Source organism: Aricia agestis, chromosome 1 (genome assembly GCF_905147365.1).
Source record: "Aricia agestis chromosome 1, ilAriAges1.1, whole genome shotgun sequence".
Taxonomy (NCBI): Eukaryota; Metazoa; Arthropoda; class Insecta; order Lepidoptera; family Lycaenidae; genus Aricia; species Aricia agestis.
This window is the reverse complement of record NC_056406.1, coordinates 22,405,140-22,427,197: the sequence shown is the minus strand read 5'-3', so window position 1 is coordinate 22,427,197 and position 22,058 is coordinate 22,405,140. Positions and strand designations below refer to the sequence as shown.

The window sequence follows — 22,058 nt, the reverse complement described above, 5'->3', positions numbered from 1 at the left end:
TACATATATAAAATACTCAAGATGGTCATAGCAGAGATTAATTACATGGAATACTACTAAGTAATAACACAATATAAATTATATACAGTATGATCATCTTGTAATCGTCACTCTAAGTGGGCGTACGCATATCATTAGGTAGCTTACCGCCGTACTCAGAGACATTTAATTATGATTAACCTTCAATTATTTAATGAAGAGTTTGACAGATAATGTATGGGGCTTAAGTCAAAATTTTGAATTAATTCATTTAATCAATTAATGTTCCACTCTGAGTCTGGCAGTTAGAAATATTGCTAAATAGTCATGGGCTCCGCGTACAAGCTAATTAACCTAGACCGGTTCTTATCGCCGGGTTAGTTCCCAATTCGGTGGTAAGCCTTTGTTCTCTTTTTTTTGAGAAACTGCTAATTTCTAACTAACTTATTAAAAAATGTAATTAAACATTTTTATTTCCGTTTTTCTTTAGAAAGCAAACAAAATAATCAGGCAGCATGACGTAGCACGTGCGAAAGATTGTATCTATTTTGAGTGCATTTCAAGGACACGGGTGTACTACTGTATAATATGTATACTGTGGCAATTCTTATGACCTGGTTACATTGTATGGTGCTATGAGTGCTATGTTAATTAGCATTGATTTATATAATTAACTGAACTATTTTTTAATAGCACGAAAACATAATAAACTAATAAACTGCCTCTTTTTATTAAGTGTATTCGTAATAGGTTCCATTAGCTTCTTCTATTGTATTTTATTTAACTATTCCGTTATATGTATTTTCATAATAACATTATTTATTACTATTTGCTTCAAAAATATATTCAGCCGAACGTAGAATGTCCTCCTTTGGAAATCGACTAGAATACTGTTTAAGTATAATTATGTTAAAAGACACTAATAGTCCGGGACGTTCCCTAGAACATTTTTTTCATATTTTGTGAGTAGCTTCTTTTGATAAGGACAAATTTCTTCGGGAATTTTTCGAAAGTGGTAGCTAACAGAGATCGAAAGGATTATTTATTACTAGACATTCCGCGCGGCTTCACCCGCGTGAATTAGATATTTCACAGACAAATTAGTCCACAAAAAATAACCTATGATTCTTCACGTGGTCAACTTCATATCAGTTATCTGTGCCAAATAACAGAAAAATTGCTCCAGTAGTTCGTGACATAAGCCCTTTCAAATAATTTCCCCCGTTTTTTCCACATTTTCCTCTATTTCTTCGCTCCTATTAATCTTAGCATCATAAAATATATCCTATAGACTTCCTCGATAAATGGGCTATTTATCGAGGAAGTTGAAAGGCTGAAAGATTTTTTCAAATCAGACCAGTAGTTTATCTGTTTGTCTGTCTGTCGTATAACGTCATTTGATAGAATTCGGATTGCAGTTGTATTGGGGTACATACAGGCTTCACCACGCAGCCGCGGGTATTATCTCGGCACCTATCGTATAAAAACATCATTTTAAACAAAACTGGGTACTTAGTCAACTTGAATTCGATGTTTTCCTTAGCAAAGTTAGAAATCTAAATGAATGGGATTTCATATACGGCATCGCATGTGCCATGTGACTTAGGGTCAATTCAGACCGCAACGCGACTCGTAGATGCGTTTCTAAATTTGTTTGGTTTTGACATTCTTGCATGACGTCTCACGCAATCGAAGTCTGACAAAATATCCATATTAATTTAGAAATGCATCTACGCGTCGCGTTGCAGTCTGAATTGACCCTATTAGCGACGCGTAAGGGTCAGTTCACAATGAACCCAGACGTCTCGCGACGTTGCAATGTGAACTGAACCTAAGTCCCATACATTTTTCTAACTTTGCCCTCAAAATTATCGATTGCAGTTTCCCTACGTGTCCATGTTCTGCAATCGCTTTTGCGTATTGCTGCTCTAACTGCAGTTCGTCACGCGATGTGGTGTATGTGTGTACATTCCCTGTCAATAAACATGATATATTAATATGATGCTCCGATATCATGTTTTATGTGTTCAGAATATACTATTGTCTATCTGCTAAGCTTTGCCCATGGGTTTGCTTGCATTCGCAGGGTACACTCTACTATTTTAGTATTATACTTATTAGCTACCCAATACCCATTAGATACATTCAAATAAAATTCGTTTAGTAGTTCCTACGCGATTAACAAACATCCATCCATCTTAAAACTCATTCACATTTGAAGACGTACGGGGATGAAATGAATAACTAACAGTTTAATATATATAATGGGGCTTTTTAGGCGATAGTGCATATTTTGGCATTTTTTTCGTTGATTGCCAAACTAGCTATCATAATACACACCGAGGACACGAAACAGAGGTATGATAGATCAAAATCCTTCAAATATGTAGCCCACCCTTGTTTACGCAATACACCCGAAGTACAATATCTTTCTAGAAACAAAATGTTTCTTTGTAGTTGGCCGCATTTGAAAAAAAATTGAATAAAGTCGGTAATTAACTTCCAAGGGCACTAAGATTGTAAGTAAGGAAAGAAGAAAAAGTCCTGGAATGAAAATTAGTGCATTTATTATATACACCGGAAAACTCTTCCAAAAATAATACATTTTTATAATAAGTGACTTTTGATTGTGCATATTTTGTGCATATTTCGGCCATTTTCTCGTGCATATAATCCGATGTCTATAAATAACTAACATTACACATACATTGTAAGTAATAATATTCAATTAATTATTCCTTATAAGTTATGAAAAATTATTCTTATGCCGTGGCCGCACATGCGTCTATCATACGAAGCTTAGTGCTATGAGACGATACCATTGGACGATACACGCAGATTGCGCAATGGTATCGTTTTAAGCATAAAGCACTACACATGTGCGGCCGCGGCATTATTATATTATACTTCTCACTTTTTGCCACTGTCTACTTTGCAACGTCATAACGTTGCAAAGTAGACACCAACAAAAAGTAAAAGTACATAAATACAATACATTTATAGACCGAAACATATTAACAGTAGTAGTATTGACACTACAATGTACCGTTAGGGAAATAGATTCAAAGCCAGTTGACGCACCTATCTTATTTGGTCAGATTATGTAAAATCAATGTCCAATCAATTCCTCCGATAGGTGCTATGAGACATGAGTATCAGAACTGAAGACAATTGTTCTATTTTCAATGTTTAAGATGGCCATAGCGGGCCCCTAGACCTACAATATTTATTGAACAACATTGACAATAAGATTGAAAGGCGGGCGCGTTCAATACCAACCCTAGACAGTGAATAATATTTCACAATTGATATTGCGCAATAAAATTAATTGTCTAGGGGCCCGTTTAAGCGCATCACAGACGGTGAAGATGCCCAAATATAAAATATTATAGTATCTTAAACTATCACACACGGCTAAGATACGATATTATTAAAAATCTGTTCATTTCCTTACGAGTCTGCGTTGGTGCCATACGTATTCCTTGTTAGAGTTCTACATACAGGGTGATGGACTATGAGTGATACTGCCTTACTTTCAGCTCCTCAGACAATATTCTGATATAGAATGTGAAATGCAGATTGCAGTAGTACATTCCAAAAGGAGAAACATTTGGATAGAGCCTCAGATAAAAAAGAGAAAAACCTGCGGCGAATTTAACCTTTATCAAGATCTGTCAACGAAGAAGTTTCAGGAGTATTTTAGAAATTCAAGAGAAACATTCATTTCGATTCATGAGCTTTTTAAGCTAGCCATAAGTCAATTTTATTTAAAACGAGCTTTTGCCCGCGGCTTCGCTCGCGTTAAGAAGTATTATTATATACAAACTTTCATCCCCTATTTTAACCCTTTGGGGTTGAAATTTATCAAAATCCTTTCTTAGCGGATGCTTTCGTCATAACATCTACCTGCATGCCAAATTTTAGCCCGATCCGTTCAGTGGTTTGGGCTGTGCGTTGATAGATCACTATAATGTCAATCAGTCAGTCAGTCACCTTTGAGTTTTATATATGTCGCAGCCGACTGGTTTAAATAGCCGTTTTGACTGAACAAAGCCATTCAATCACACGTCTAGCTTTTAGATTGAATATATTATTCACTCAAAACGTTCAACACTACAGCTGATTCAAAAGCCGCCGTCTAATTGAAGTAGATCAGCGCGCACCGCTGCGGCGCTAGGTGCGTTTTATTTACAATATGGCGTCGACTAGCAGGTGTTTGTTGGTGTTTGTGGTTGTTTTTCGGAAAGACAGTAGTTAATAAAAGTTACAAGTGTTATTAAAGAGACAAAAATTATGGAGGCACATACGAGTGAATCTAAATTTCAACAAAATTCGAGGAGAAATTACGGGATAGTGAAATAAATACATCACCAAGGTATTTATTGCAATTCCATAAATAATAAATCAGCTATAATTATTGTATGTGCTAAATATGTTCAAAATTAGTTAGTTCTCAGCCCCCGAAAGGGGGGCCCAGGGGGCGCAGCCCCCCGCCAAAACAAAAACAAACACAATCCAGAAAGTCCAAAAGTAGGTTGTAGGTTAGAACTAGTGGTCACCCTAGTTAATTTGCCATTAAACCAGTTGGCTAAACGTCGTCTAGTCTAGTCGTCGTCTAGTAGTGAACGTTGTAGTCAACAAGTCGACTAAACGACATAAAGCCGTGTGATTGAATGACGTTGTTCAGTCAAAGGGCTAGCTGTTTGATTGAACGGCTATTTAAACCAGTCGGCTGCGACATATATATGTCGTCATTATATATATATATATATATATATATATATATATATATATATATATATATATATATATATAGACTATCCGAAATGTTCCTTTTTCCCTCAAATGAGATTATGTAACTTTCGAATATACACTATACTGTCTATACAGCACTGGCAACACTGCATCCACTAGTGCGTCCTATCATCAATCACCGATGAGCCCGCTGCCCGACACAAAAACACCCTCTATTTATAAAGATGAATATATATTTCGCATCTTCTTCTATCATATCAGCAATCGATAACATATTGAGATACGAAATATATATTTCCATATCGCTCGGTATCTTAAGATACGAAATATAAATTAACTTCGCCGTGTGTGATGGTTCATAGGATTTCTATGGTGAACGATATTCTAAAATATGCTCTAAGATAATATAATATATTTATATTATCTTCACCGTCTGTGATGCGCTTTAAGCTGCTGCCACGTGAACGTTGCTACGGAAGCGCGCAATTTCTGCGCTATCATATTTGATTGACGTAATTGCGAGGAGATTTTTTCAAGAAACTTTAAGTATTGTTAGCTCGTACCTCAGAGTAAGAAAAGCATAGAGAACACACACTACGAGTATCATTTCCCCCGATACAATCAATTTAGAGCTAAATTTTTCAACGTTGGAATTGTGACTACTGACTTAATTATACAAGTTTATAGTTCAAAAGACTCCGAAATTGGGACAACATTAGAAAAAAAGGGAAGGAGCAAAGTCTGTTATAATAAACCTAAAGTTTTATATAGTTTGGGCAAGTTTTGTTAACATATTATCAGTAAAAGGGGTTATAAAAAAGTTAATAAGCAGTGCACCACATAAAATTAACCACTTGAAGTTTCCTGTACTTGTGACCGGTAACTTTTTGTGTGCACTGCTAAATGCTAAATTATTTTGATTTTTATCGATTGCTAATTCTTCCTTCGCACGAACGTCACAAAAAGCCTCTTCCAACACATTTAGCAGATGTTGTCATTATTGTGTCATAATGCAATCATTATTAATTAAGCCTCCATCACGTCACGAGTTTTTGAGTTTTGAAATTACCGGAATACTAAGGTTGCACTTTTAGTGATTTGCACGCTATTAAAGTGAAATTTGATGTTTAAGGTGACGCCGCGTTAAAGTAAAAAATCGTTTTGGATATTATGTTTTAGATCGCTTATTTTTCTAATTTTTTTTTCTAAGACAAGAAATAAAACAGCAAGAAATGGAAAGGGCGTAAGCGACAAAATGGTTTTTGTCGTAATTTAAAAACCATAAATATATTTCATATAAGCTATGGGAAAATTATAGTGTATGTTTAAACTAGTCTATGTACACATTTTGGAAGCTTAAATCACTCTCCTCTGTTGGCAAAATTAGAATCCCTGTTTTTATAGAGGTCTTTTTGATTTTTAACATTATTCTGTGTTATAAAGACATGATGAATACTGACAATGAACTTTAATTTCTTAGCTTAATTAGTCATTGTTGAGAAAAATCGATATCGCTGCAGCCAAATTATCAAGGCGTCACCTTAATTCATTGTTTTCGATAGTAAAAGAGCCTGCTTTATATTTTACTAGATGATGCCCGCAACTCTATTGCGCTATGTTCATCTCTCGGGAACCGTACATTGTTCCGGTATTAAAAACTCTACACTAAATTTCAGCATAATCTGTTCAAAGCAACTTTCGTATTTATAATATTAGTATGAATAATCGCTGTAAATATTGTTCCCAATAAAAATATTGACATAGCGAATGTCTTTACCAGCACCCGTAGCATGGCTAGAGTAGAAATACGAAAGCATAGACAAACAGCGGAGATAAACTGAAGGTGCCGTTCCGATCTTTACCATGGGCCGCGGCTAGCCGTGATCGACAAAAATTCAATTAAAATGCCACTTTATGACATAGACAATAGTCTACGTCATTAAGGGTTTTATTTGAATTTTTAGTGTCATAAAGTGGCTTTATATTTGATTCTTTGTCGATCGCAGCTAGCCGCGGTAAAGATTGGAACGGCACCTTCAGTTTATCTCCGCTGTTTGTCCATACTTTCGTATTTCTACTGTAGCCATGCTACGGTTGCAGGTATGCTTTTCCTGGAAAAGTATTGTGAAAGTATTTGGAGCAATTAGACGTTTATGGCAAATCGTATGTCACAGAGGAACAATTTTTGCGATAAAATCTTACGCCCTTTTCCGGGACTAAAAGTCCATACTTACCAAATTTTATCCAAATCGCTACAGCGTGAAAAGTTGACAGTCACTATATTCTTGCAAATAATATGGAATATGGATTATAATAATGGCAATAAACAGGTAAATAACAATTAATTAAATAAGTATTGAAAATTGCTAATAATGACATTAGGATTTCAACAATAACAGGTAAATTTTGTTGGAATGTTAAACCACATGTACTATGGATATTATGTTGCTAATTTTACATATTATTATATTATGCAATTATCAAATATATATAAGGTAAATATAAATATTGTATAGTTAGTTGCTAGCTGTTATATTTAATAACCAAATATAGACAAGTTTGTTACACCACTAAACATATTATAGGAAAAACCGTAGTATAAAGATTTGTTAAATACCACGACTGAAATATTGAATTACACAAGGTAATCTTTTATATTTAAATTCAGGTTGAAATTTTACATCGGAATTCGGATATTGGATGATGAGGGATGTGGCAAGTACCATTTTGATAAAGTGTTTAATTTTATCGAAACGTCTTAGGATCAGTCACCATGGCGTTTCGATGAGATACATTTTTGACTTGCCGTGGCGTTTCGATGAGATACATTTTTGACTTGCCGTGGCGTTTCGATGAGATACATTTTTGACTTGCCACCCGTAGACCGTAATATAACGCTGCCTGTTCCAATTTTGTCCTATAAAAAAACATCGCTACGCCTCATCACATTGCAATGTGTATTGACCCTAATCATATAAACAAAACAAAACTATCGATCAACTTGAGATCAGCTTATCGGTGTAATAAGGCTTAAGACCAAACTTACCACAACACCTCCCTAACTGACAGCTCCTGTCAACAGTAACTCAGCTGAAATTCATAGGAATTTAAACCTTAACATCTTATAATAAAGTTTATAGTAGCATAATCAACAGTAACTTAGTCAACAAGCATAAGAATTTAATCTTTAACACTGTGTAATAAAGTCGGATATTACAATACAACGGTAGTTCTGTGACCACAGTATAACATATTTTACAGTATCTCACAAGTTTATTGCTTTACTATGACTACTGAGATGCCTTTGAAAACATTTTGTTTGCAGTTTTTAAATCTAGAAAGTAATGTAATTTGAACCGAGGCGGGTTTAAAGAACTTTTGATAAAATAAATATATAGGGTGGACTTGGCACTTGGCACTTAATAATAAAATATGAAACAACTGATATTTTGAAGTAGTTGTTCAAGTTGTTCAAATTCAGGAGTGATTATTATCATTTTGCAAAGTCTCAAAACTACATTAGAATTTAAAAATTTATTTTTTTGAATTCGTAACTTTCAAAATTAAAAAAAAAGAATTTGTATTTTTTTAAATCTCAAATGGGCGTAAAGAATCATCGTGTATTCCATTCGATTTTTTCCGCGACTGTACCGCAATTAGTACCTTATCAGCTGACTTGTCAGTGCCAGGTACAGTCGCGGTGTGGCAAAACACAGGCCTGCACTTATCCGACGCATCACTGACGTTAGGCCGAGCGGCTCGAAGGACCACCAAAACGCGGGCTCACTGATATAATATTATATTATATCGATAATATTGCATTATAATATTGTTCTACGTTGTCCTCAAGGTGTTATTGCAGCGTGTTCGTAACGTTAGGAATTTTTACAGACGCTGTCATAACTTTTATGAAATTCATAGTCAACTGCAATTTAGACGATTTTTTCAGAATTCAGAGTTTATGAGGATTTCAGATTAAGATTCAGAGCCGATACTTATTCATAAAATGGGCATTCGTAATCATTTGTTCATTATACTAGGCCAACGTAACATAAGATGCAAATCTGAAGATACCTCTCAAGCTCAGATTCGTTGTTCTATGTTGTATAAAATACAGCTCTCATGCAATTTTCTCAAGATAACGATTCGAATACGTAGCTGCTATCGACTGTTTCTGCTAAGCCTACTAAGCTTAATATCATTAGCCTTTATTATCATGCAAAAAAGAATCAAGTTGCTATCTGTCACAAATATTGACAATCATAATATGAGGCCGGATTTTAAAGCCCTTTAATACCTTATTTGACATGTCACACCTTTTCATGTCAATGTTAAGTTACTTGGCTACTTAGGCAATAGGTGATAATCAACACTTCCGAAGTTTATTTTAGGACTCAATTCGGTCATTGACCTGCCTCTTTTTGTCTCTTTTACTTGGGGGATTATATTATATAAGTATAAAGGAGGAGTCGTATTTCGTGTGTATTTTAAAAAGACAGGTAGATTTAGGCCAAATTTCTACGATTTCTGTGACCGAGTAAAAACTGTACTTTTTTTTAAAAAACAGAAGATTAAATGTCCAGAGACAGCTGCTACATTATGCCAAAGATCAAAATCCGTTCCGTAGTTTTTGCATAAGTTCACAAACAAATATTAGCTAATTTCCGCCTTTATACCTAACGCAACCCCCTATATACTAAATTTCATGAAAATCGTTGGAGCCGATTCCGAGATTCCAATTATATGTATATGTATACAAGAATTGCTCGTTTAAAGATATAAGATGAGATATTAATAACATGATTATGCGGATATTAACTTATATTATCTATATAATAGCATAGTGTACTACATCGAGTACCTACAAACGCAGAAACGTAAGATAAAAATTGTTTGGTAAAGGTTGTACAGTGTACTAATAATAAATCTAATAATGTATTCTGTGGTAAAGCTAAAGTTGCTTTTTTTTACTTTAAAGAAATGGAAAGTTTTTATTTTTTATTAAGTCTTGCTTACACACGTTGGCCCGGGGGCCTCGTAAAATTGATTCGGCATATACGGCGGTAGCTACGCCCCTGTACAAACGACAGCATTAATTATTATTATGTATCATACAATACATTAATACTCGCGATACTGCGGCTAATGAACATGGAAGTACAGACATGACAAGCTGGCACGAATTCTAACTTTCTTTGTTGAAGTAAAAGATGCTTAGGCGTTGTGTATTTTTTGCGATTAGTAAAAATGTTAAACACGTGATCTGGTCAGAAATTCGTATGACAGGTATACATAAACATCGCCGCGTAAAGGAAGTAATATCGTCCTCTTTTTCTGCCGCGCGACGAACACTTAACTTAAGTAAAATATTTACATAATCATCTGTATAAATAAATAAATAAATATTTTCATTATGGTTAGTCCCACAAGAACTGGAGAACGAAATATCCGATTTTGCTAATTTTAGTCTTGAAGTATTCGTAGAAGTCTATAGAAGGTTTATATTTTTATGAAAGTGATACAAAGTTGACCGGGTCATCTTGTATATTTTTTTAATGAAATAAGGGGACAAACGAGCAAACGGGTCACCTGATGGAAAGCAACTTCCGTCGCCCATGGACACTCGCAGCATCAGAAGAGCTGCAAGTGCGTTGCCGGCCTTTTAAGAGGGAATAGGTTAATAGAGGAGGGTAGGGAAGGGAAGGGAAGGGAATAGTTGAGGGTAGGGAAGGGAATAGGGTAGGGGTTAGGGGATTGGGCCTCCGGTAAACTCACTCACTCGGCGAAACACAGCGCAAGCGCTGTTTCACGCCGGTTTTCTGTGAGAACGTGGTATTTATCCGGTCGAGCCGGCCCATTCGTGCCGAAGCATGGCTCTCCCACGTATAAACTATAATATGAATATTGCCTCAAAATCCGGCCCTGTATCACACTGAACGGAGTCGCGGCAACACGCTTATCTCTAATTACTATCTGCTTACTTCCTGCGAAAGCTTCAAACTTAGTTTTGCAGATTGACCGAGATCAGGTGGCTCAGTGGTTAATTGTTTGTGAAAGTAGTAGTGGGTTGGATTCGCTAATGTTATGTAACAATGCGTATATTTTAAGCTAAAGCCTAAAGTACATCCTCCCCAAACAATTTCGGATAGCAATTAAAGCTAGTGACAGCTGCTTTTCATCTGTAATGGTAGGTAGTAGGTACTGCCATCTAACGGCCGTTCCCAATATTTGATCTATCTCTTGTTTTGCCCTACTAGAGATAGGAATAGCTCACAATTGACATAAAATATATGTCTCTAATGTGAGTTATTCCTATCTCTAGTAGGACAAAACCAGAGATAGATCAAATATTGGGAACGGCCGTAAGTGCCACAAGATCCATATCTGTGATAAGCTATACAGGGTGTAACAAAAATAAGTGATAATACTTTAGGGTGTGTACGTGTTCCTTGTAGAGAGTTCACTGTGAAAGTAGCAGCGCTGAAAGACCAATATTTTTTTTACTTTTGTATGGGGAAACTCGTGACGCTCAGGCCCTTGCCCATACAAAAGTGAAAAAAAAATTTCGTCTTTCGTCAGTGAACTCTCTACAAGGAACACGTACACACCCTAAAGTATTATCACTTATTTTTGTTACACCCTGTATAAAACTACTAGATTACGCCCGCAACTCCGTAGCGCCAAAATTGGTTTGTTGCGTGGGAACCGTACATTTTTCCGGGATAAAAATTATCCTATGTCCTTTCACAAGACTCAAAGTATTAGCATACCAAATTTCATCAAAATCATTTCAGCAGTTCGGGCGTGGAGAGGTAACCAAAATCATAAACCTTCCCTGGACTTCCACGATCATTTTAAGACTAAAATTAGCCAAATCGGTCCAACCGTTATCGAGTTATAGCGTTACTGACACGATTGAAAATCCATTTTTATATTATACTAGCTGTCCCGGTGAACTTCGTGTCACTTTAAAACCTTCCCTGGACTTCTACGAATATTTTAAGACTAAATTCAGCCCAATCCGTTCAGCCGTTTTCGAGTTTTAGCGCGACTAACACATTTGGAAATCCATTTTTATATATAAGACTAGCTGTCCCGGTGAACTTCGTGTCACTTTAAAACCTTCCCTGGACTTCTACGAATATTTTGAGGCTACAATTAGCCCAATCCTTTCAGCCGTTTTCGAGTTTAGTTACTAACACAATTGAAAATCCATTTTTATATACAGTGTGTAACAAAAACTAGTGATAATACTTTAGGGTGTGTACATGTTCCTTGTAGAGAGTTCACTGTGAAAGTAGCAGCTCTGAAAGATGAACATTTTTTTTCACTTTTGTATGGGCAAGGGCCCGAGCGTCACGAGTTTCCCCATACAAAAGTGAAAAAAAATTTTGGTCTTTCAGCGCTGCTACTTTCACAGTGAACTCTCTACAAGGAACACGTACACACCCTAAAGTATTATCACTTGTTTTTGTTACACCCTGTATATATAGATAGATTATTTTTTAGTATAAGTAGATTTAAGATCTCTCTATATCTATAGCTATGTGTAACATGTATGACACATGTTGGTAAACTAATAGATATAATCCGATAGTTGTATGCGGAATTAGATAACTCCTAGATATCGACCGGTGCAGCCACTTATAAGATTAATTACAATTATAAGCTCCCGCATAAATCATTCGATTACTTAGAATTAGAAACCTGCTTATTCATCGTACAATTTATAAGCTGCTTGCTAATTAAATTATATTTGTAGGAAATTATGAGTACATTCTAAGAAAACGCGTTTAAGTCTTTTCTACGAGTCATTTACAATGTAGGGCGTAGGCCCCTAAAAATTAAAAGACGCACAGTGCCGCTGTGTACACATTGTAGTTATATGATTTGTCTAATAAATTAGATAAGGATGAACTTAGATAACTAGGAATATTTTATTAATATATATTATAAGGTAAAGGTGCTCCCTCACCGGCACCGGGAGCATTTGAGTGTAATGTAACATTGTAGGTTCGACTTTGAGCATTACATTACAATACTACCTCCCTGACTGACGAGCATTCGCGTGTAATGTAACATCATAGATGCGACTTTGAGCATTACATAGCAAGTTGACTTCATTATGGCACGTAGCATTTATGTTACAAGTTGTATCAAGATATTACACATTGTATCATTACAAGGTAATGCTCGATTCTCCTCCCTCACTGATGTAATGCTCGACTCTGTAACGTTACATTAGCATTACACGCGAATGCTCTCGGCTCAACTTTACACAGTATTTATATATTTATTAGTAAGGGGAAGCTTTATATTTTTTGTTCTAAAACTCTTAAAAGAGTAATCAGCAGATTAAAATTAAAGATTTTATAATAGGGAATATTACGCAAAGTTCGGAGCAAAGGGCGATACTAGCACATACAGTGCTCCCAAAGTGATAATGTGCATAGAAATTTTCGTAATTTTCCGGCAAAGGTCGTATTTCCCGAGCGTCGGAAGACGTCGCTGCAAGCGCTGTTCTAAACTTAACTTTAAGAAAAACAGCGCTTTGCAGCGACGTAGAAGCGCCTGACGTTGCTTGGACGTTACCATGGTAACGCCGCGATGGCTTCCCGATGAGTTATAGCACTTATTGACGGACCGGCTATATATTTATTTATATTTCCTTTGAACAAGGTGCAAAATGCAAGTTTCTTAGATTCGGGTGTTTCCGTGATTACGACAATTAGCGAAGTTTCCATGCGCATTATTAATTTGGAAATACTGTACAATAAAGCACACGTCACAATATCAGAATATTGACAGAAACGTCGAAAAAACTTTTCATTTCCATTGCATTATAATTTTCTATTATTTAGTCGTTTTTAGGGTTCCGTACCCAAAGGGTAAAAACGGGACCCTATTACTGAAACTACGATGTCTGTCCGTCTGCCTATCTGTCTCCAGGCTGTATCTCAAGAACCGCTATAGCTGGCCTTATAAAATTTTCATAGATTGTGTATTTCTGTTGCCGCTATAACAAAAAATACTAAAAACAAAAAAATATATTTTTAAGGGCTCCCATACAACAAACTTTATTTTTTGGCAACGGCAACAGGTAGGCATTTAAAATGTTCACAAAATCCTTAATTATATTTGTACTTTATTAGTTAAGAAATAATTAAATCAAAATATTTTATTATATTTATATTTAAGGCCCCCCTTAAATATAAATATAATAAAAAGTTCCGATACAAAAAAATACATTTTCTTGTCTAGTTTCGCTTTATATCGGTGCGGTACCCTTCGTGTGCGAGTCCGACTCGCACTTGGCCGATTTTATTATATTTAAAACAACTTAATTATTCTGAAGCCCACGTAGCCGATGTATAGGCCTAAATTAGTAGAGCATTGTAAAGGTGATGTCCGCATGATAGCAATCATTATGGTAATAGTGTAAACACGACTTAATTTAATAGCGACCTAATGAGAGTGTTATAGAGTCGATATTCCCGTGGCGGGCCGCGCGAGGCTAACAAGTGCCCGTATCGATTCCGGTCGACCCCAGACAGGCTAATTACGAACTTAATGCGTCAATGAGCCGCTGCATAACGTTTGCAAACATTGTCGGTTACCATGGTTTTTGAGAAAATAGGACTTCGTTGATCCAAAAAAATTTTGGCTAATTGCTGTACTCTTTTGTGGGATGAGGTAAAAACGTATTTTTAGCGTTTCGCACTTTACTTGGTATGGGTAAAACAATAAAATTTGTAACACGTGACTGCGCTGAAAATTGGTAAGGAGGGAGAGAAAACTGCCAGTAATAGAGTATAACTCCTAAAATTAAATGACTGAAATTATAAAAATAAAACGTATTCAATCCAGAAATTTTATAAATATAAGTGTATACTGCAGAATCTAAGGAATGTTGAAGGCTCTACCTTTTTCTTTTTTCTTCTGCGTCGTTTTATAAAAATTAAGGTTTCATAAAATATAATATTTTAGTTAGTTCCTAATTTTTAAAAACTTGGACCATCTTCTGTAGTCCACTGTTTTCGTCACCCCATGGGAACCCTACACACAAAGCTGCAAGCTTACATAATTACATGTTCCAAGGTGCGCTGGACGATCTCCGCCGCCCGCATGGGGCCGTATGCCGCATGGGCCGCTAGTATACGGTTGCGAAAGTACGCGATTGTCAGCGTGTAGGGTGACCATTTTATTTATTAATCGAATTTTGCTAAAAAATTAAAAAATGAAAGCATTTAATAACATCAATATATTATGCGATTCTCAACTTCTCATATTGTAAGGGAGCGAAAAGCCACTTTAAATACAGACCTCTACTAAATTACAGTGCTCTCAAAGTGCATACGCATAGGAATTTTTCTAAATTTCCGGCAACGGTCGTATTTCCCGAGCGTCGGAAGACGTCGCTGCAAGCGCTTTTCTAAACTTAACTTTAAGAAAAACAGCGCTTTGCAGCCACGTAGAGGTTGACGTTGGTTGGACGTTACCATGGTAACGCCGCGATAGCTTCCCAGTGAGTTATAGCACTTATTGACGGACCAGCGACAGCGGACAGCTACCGGCTATAATGCCTATAATATGATATTTACTTCTATTTCCTTTGAACAAGGTGCAAAATGAAGGGCTTGCGTTTCATAGATTCGGGTGCTTTCGTGATTACGACTATTAGCGAAGATTTCCATGCGCATTATTAATTTAGGAGTACTGTATTCGTCAAATAAAAAAAATGTTGTACGTGTAACGAACTACAATATCATACTATGTAGAGCTTACTTACTCTAAAATAAACACAAAACATGTAATCTAGTGGTGTTTAAAACTCCATGAAATTTGTATTTTTCTCGACAAACCAGAACAATCATTAATTACATTAATTAATAGAGAGATAAAACTACAATTGTACAGAAAATGATAACTTAATTAGCGGTGGGCAGCCACGCGCGGGATTCTACGTCCCAAATCAAGTACAATTAGACGGACAGCTATCATTAATTATAACTTTATTGCATCTTTAAACTCATATAGAACAGAAATATAGTAACCGCCATAGTTCATACTAGGCCGTCCAAATCTTCACATGTACTGAATATATAGGCCTAATAAAAAAAAAGTTAAAGGTACTAAGTGATTGTATGAGTGGTAAATGATAATTATTGTGCTTCTATTGCTTCACAACACTAAATACTACATTGTTACAATAATAACTGCTACTACTACTATGCACTGCCTAATGATGCCATATTTTTTTTTTTTGTAGTTTGTTGTTTGTTTTATTTTTTCTTTTGGGTTATTGTTTGCTTTTTTTTTTGCTTTAGTGTGTGCAGTGTATTGTATTTATGTTTGAATAAAATTTTTATTATTATAATAATCTAGTAAGCCTAATTATAAACTATTAATTTACAATTCTGCTGCTACCTTTGACGTGGGAGAGCCATGCTTCGGCACGAATGGGCCGGCTCGACTGGAGAAATACCACGGGCTCACAGAAAACCGAGTGAGTGAATTTACCGGAGGCCCAATCCCCTACCCTATTCCCTTCCCTACCCTCCCCTATTCCCTTCCCTTCCCTAACCTCCCTACCCTATTACCCTATTCCCTCTTAAAAGACCGACAACGCACCTGCAGCTCTCTGATGCTGCGAGTGTCCATGGGCGACTGAAGTTGCTTTCCATCAGGTGACCCGTTAGCTCGTTTGCCCCCCTTATTATATAAATAATAATAATAATACTGTGTGGTAAAATATTATGTCTCTTGTATAGGGGAGAGGGGGGCTAGTTCTAACAGATTTTGAATATTGTCATTTATCTTCTTAATTTGAAAAGTTTATGTTATTATTTTTATACCAGAGTAACGGAAATTTATATGACTTGCATATACTAAGCTAAAAATTCATCTAAATTACTTAGATTCAAAGGGAGACGCAATTTTTTTTTAAAAGTCAGCGGTTAAAACTTGCCCCGTTTCGGGGGCAAATATTAACAGTGATGGGATAAGTATTAACTCTAGTAAACTTGTTAGAATTTCATGTAACCATGGAAGTAAAAGAACAACATAATAATAAAATGGTTATTTATTTATTTTTTGACATACAAATGTTAAAAAACAATAAGATCTTCTGTCAAATAACATAAATTTCCTTTTATGTCATCCAACCTGAGCTGTTTCCAGCCCCTATGGATTCCACTTTCAACAAAAATTTAATGTGATCCTCGGATTCGGACATCGGTGGATTTGGTGTTGCCGGAGTGCCGCCAGAGTTATAGACGTACCTCTTTCGGCAGATGTGGCAGCTCCAACTTGCTTGTAATACCAAATATTAACGGTTAATACTTACCCCGTTCCTTTTATTAAAACTAGCCCCCGAGGAACTTTTTGGATATAACTAATTATTTAAAAAAAACTATAGTTATATTTAATAAAATAACACAGAATTGTAATTAACAACTAAATAACCATTAATTATATAAAAATCTGCAATCGCAAAACCAAATAATTAAAGCATGAATCAAAAAATTCGAAACCTAACAATGTTTGTTTACCTGTATTTTTGCACCGACATACCATAACTTCAGAACGTGGCGACCGGCGGGCAACATACTTGTCGCAAATCGTTCGCCGACATCGCCCGAACTTATAACATTTAACGTCTTACCGTATTGTCATTTAATTTAGTAGTTATAGACTTGTTAATACTTACCCCTGTTAAATCTAGCCCCCCTCTCCCGGATCACTGTGAAAGCAGTGCCAAAGCAGTACCTATATTATGTTTTTGACTTTGATCATTGATGTTTGCTTGCATTATGTAACTTATTTGAAAAATATGTTTCTATAATCCCAAAAAGAAAGAAAAATATGTGCACTTTATTTTGGTAACCAAACCTACGCTGTGCTAATTTCAAACATTTTTACATATTTTATATCTATGGGTGTATGTCAATTCAACATACCTAGTAGTTTGTAAACTTTTTTCGATTTTGTAATAGATACTAAATTATTTTAAATCCCGTTCTGGGATTTCAGTTTTTGATTATAGTATATAATATGTAATACATGTTACGTATTTGTATATTTACTTTTGTAATTTGTTTGTTTCAGGTAAGCACAACAATCAATGCAGGCCTGCGACACCATTCACTATCCTGCATAAGCCGGCGTTCTGCAATGCAGGTAAGTGAATGGGCCACTTTACAGCGCTAACCTCAACGTCAAGACTCAAGCGTCAGCATGTCATTCATCCACGCGACAATATTCATTGTTGCATGACATGTCAATCGCGAAACGATCATGCGTGCATGTACAGCACGTAGTTTGCATGTCATTCGCATCAATCAATGCAAAAAACGATAATGCGTGCATGACAGAACGTAACGCATGTCATGCTGCATTACCGTCTAGGGTCCCCTTTATTCACACGTTGGGCCAGGCCACTGCGTTGCGGCATCGTAAAAATCTACGACGACGCAGAACGCGTCATGGCCGATGCGTAATGTATTGTTATAACATAATATTCTGTACATTGATATCGTATTCGATAACATTTTTGCGTTGCGACAACGCATCGCATTTCTGTGTGATGTTTTTGCGACACGACGTCGCGCCGCAACGCAATGTTGTGGCTCGGCCAAATAATCAAAAATATATTAAATTTTAAATGTTTTATTCCAATTATGAAATTTAGTGTCTCGTCTCGTATTTTTATTATTCATGTTTTTCGCTACTTTCCTCCGTGAAAAATGTTGATCTTTTTAAAAAGTAGAAGTAGAACTAACTGCTATTTAGAGTAAAAGAGTTGTAAATATTAAGTATAACATACATAATATGACAGAGATCGTTAATTTGATTATATCATACATAATTCATCCTATGAGAACGCGCTATGTGGTGAACGGAATATGTTAATGACCGTTATTAATATCTGCCATGCCTTGTTATACTTCTATGATCGTATTATTAATTTAATTAAAGTGCGAGGATATAACATTGTCATTATTTATTCCGAAGCTTAGTAGAATGAATACAATCTCGATATTTAAACCTACTTTATAATTACTGAAGTATTAATATATTTTGTACTTGAAAAAAAAATGTTCCATTCTGAACTCCCACGGTGCGGCGCCTTAACTCTTTTGAAAATTTAAATTAAAATATGTTCAAATGAAAAATTGTTGTTCTAGAAAAGTTATTTAAATTCAGGGGTGTATATTTTATTCAAAGTGTCAAAACTGATTAAATAAGCAATCGCGTCATATTTCTTTGTTTTTACAAGCGACGTCGCTGTCCTTATGTCTATTGTGTCGCTGTACTGCCTACATAATATTTTCCTCTCCGTAGTCAGCCGTCTTATGTCGTGAAAGTACAAAGTGTCATAAGTCCAATTATGACATGGGCAAATAAACAACATAGTAATTCCCGCAATTACGATGTCAGAGCCAACACATCGAGTTCACAATTTATTAGGTGTAATTGCAGGAAAAAGTGCGAGGGTTCCCCTTGCCTTATCAACACCATCTCCGTGTGTTCGGCGAATTCAATAATTTTGTAATTAAAAATGTCGCTAATTGTGGGGTTGATCGATAAAATTGTAGTGAAAATGTCAGAAATATTTAACGGGCACTGGGCAGCATTTTTGGTTTAGAAGCATGTTGCTTGAGAAAGCGGCGTTGAGCCTTAGATTAAAGCTAAAAATAGTGTGTTACTATTTTTATTTGTCATGTGTACTCCCGACTTTATATAGTCGTATACTTCGTTTAAATTTATTTTGATCTAAACAAGACAATCCTGGCTGGGTCGCCATACAATGTTGCAGGCTTGGGAGACTAGTTAAAAGATGTTTTAGTCGCGACTGATCATAGAGATCTCTCTCAACATAATAACTTATCCTACCTTTTATAGGGGGGAGGTGTGACATACACTACACTGCCACGAGCATGCAAAACATGAGGACCGCATCCTATGAATAGGGTTAAAGTCAGGAAAACGTGCAGGTTGTGATTCTTAATGTTACCAGTAGTACTTATACCTCAGTGTGTTACGAGGGGTTTTGTAAAAACCATAATCTGTATCCTTTTTTAAGTTTTACCCCATTTAAAGAATACAGACCCCATGCTTTGCATACTTAACTCCACTCAGCACCCGCTCCTTCACTATAAGTGGCTATCTTAGATATATATAAACCTCAAAGGTGACTGACTAACTGATTGACATAGTGATCTATCAACGCACAGCCTAAACCACTGGACGGATCGGGCTGAAATTTGGCATGCAGGTAGATGTTATGACGTAGGCATCCGCTAAGAAAGGATTTTGATAAATTCCAACAACAAGGGGTTCAAATAGGGAATGAAAGTTTGTATATAATAATACTTCTTCAAGCGAGCGAAGCCGCGGGCAAAAGTTCGTAATATTATAATACTCGTGCCACTGATCACGTCTTAAGTTCTTAACCACACAGTAAATAAATACAATGGCGAATTTATTTCGTCGATTTGCTATTTTTTATTTGAGTTCAGATTTAAACGAATTAAAACGTTAATTACTCTGGAAACATCACAGCGACGTAAACAAAGTCTCAATAGTAATTTAAATTGACGCACAAAAAACGGAAGATAATGAAATTTGATAAAATATTACACACAGTAATTACTTTTATAATTGCATTCTGTATATAAAAATTAGCCTGTCCCTTAACACACGTGTTCTTTTATGCTATTTTCGCGTTTGGACCCTCTACATAAGGTTGAGAATGCCAAGCGCAAAACGAAAATTTTCTTGGAAATCGTGATAAATCGGATATGAACCTTTAAATATTACGATTTTAATTGCGATAGCGATCTTCAATTAAAGCAGTAAATACCCTTAATGAAGAGAGAAAAAAACTGGATAACCTCAAAGTATACGGAACGGTTCAAAAGAACAATTGTTATTTGTGAATTCGACATCATTTCAGTTGTAATCATTATTTAATTTAAGCAGTTTGTAGATTAACTAATGTCCTCTCCTGGGACTTAAACCTTTTCAGCGTGCTGATGCAGCTGTTAAACACAAAACAGTTTTGCATTTTTTAATTAGTACGCAAGTCATAGAGCTCAGATTAAAAATATTATTATTTCATGTAGAGCAACAGCTGTATAGGAACCTATGAACAAAGAGAATATAATCACTACGTTTTACCTATGAAATTCAATTACTACTAAAAGGACACATAGGATACAGGTCTGATTACACCTACCGAGTAGAGCGGCGAGACAGTGCCCTGAGCCGAGCACATCCATAATAAACATGCCGAGTACTTGGTCGAGAGCACTGTCTAGCCAGTGTACTCAGTAGGTGTAATAAGGCCCTGATAGAAGATGGAATATGCACACGTATGCTTGTAGTGGTGATATGGCCTGCAATCAGTCCGACTGGGTAGGCTTTCCAGTATGTAGAGAAAATATTTTTTAACCATTTAATTATTAAATGTTGACCTATGACACAACGTGATGAGGAAAATTTTATCATATTTATGTCAGCAAAATCACCCAAAATTTCCAATTATTTTCAACCGAACGTCACAAAATGGTTTTTCCCATTGTTAACAATAATTGGCGATTAGGGTTAATCATCTATCGCTCGAAAACCGTACATTTTCAGAGATAAGAAATATCATATTTCCTTTTCCGGAACTCAAAGTGAGTAATCCACAACGGTTCCGCAGTTAAAACGTGAAAAGGTAACTGACAAACAGACTATCGCATTTTTATACCTAAGTAATAACTTAAGATTCAAAGTTTGATATTAATAGAAAATTATTGTTAGCTTTTGGTTCGTTATAAAGCCAGACAAAGGACAACTACATGTTACTGTAACTACACAAATTTTCTTTAAATGACTAGTTGTTTTATTTTATGTGATACAGACAATGGCAATAAGCAAATCATTTCTGCAAATTAAATTACAGTTAATTCTGGATAATTGTGTATGTAATTCTGTATGTAATTGTACAAACAACTCGTAATTATGTATGTTGGGTCGCGGTAAACCCCGCACCTACACATATAATTATATGTTATTTCGCTCGTAACATAGTAAAAAAGTTTCATTGTTTTAAATTGAGAACCCATCGTGATGAAATGAATAAAGTAATTGTGTTATTTCTGTTCGATTGTAATAATTAATAATTATGTTAGCGTAGTTTCTATCTGTTACCTCTGTATATTTTAGCTAATGAATCAAAATTAAACGTTTTAAGCCATTCATCACGTTGTGACATGGCTATTGGCTATCATATCACCATGATTGCATTGAATCATGAGCAATCATAGACGAATAAT

General features: G+C 35.7%; 1 protein-coding gene and 1 long non-coding RNA gene across 2 annotated transcripts in view; one reads left to right on the top strand and one right to left on the bottom strand.

The window, feature by feature from the left end:
* The window catches only part of LOC121725871 (homeobox protein aristaless-like), a 76,322-nt gene that overhangs the window by 32,637 nt on the left and 21,627 nt on the right, over positions 1-22,058 (top strand). The window lies entirely within an intron of this gene.
* LOC121725911 lies at positions 84-21,081 on the bottom strand. Its single transcript, XR_006035461.1, has 3 exons — positions 20,969-21,081; positions 15,685-15,694; positions 84-97 (listed from the first exon to the last, which is right to left on the bottom strand). It is a non-coding gene; the product is annotated as an uncharacterized LOC121725911 (long non-coding RNA).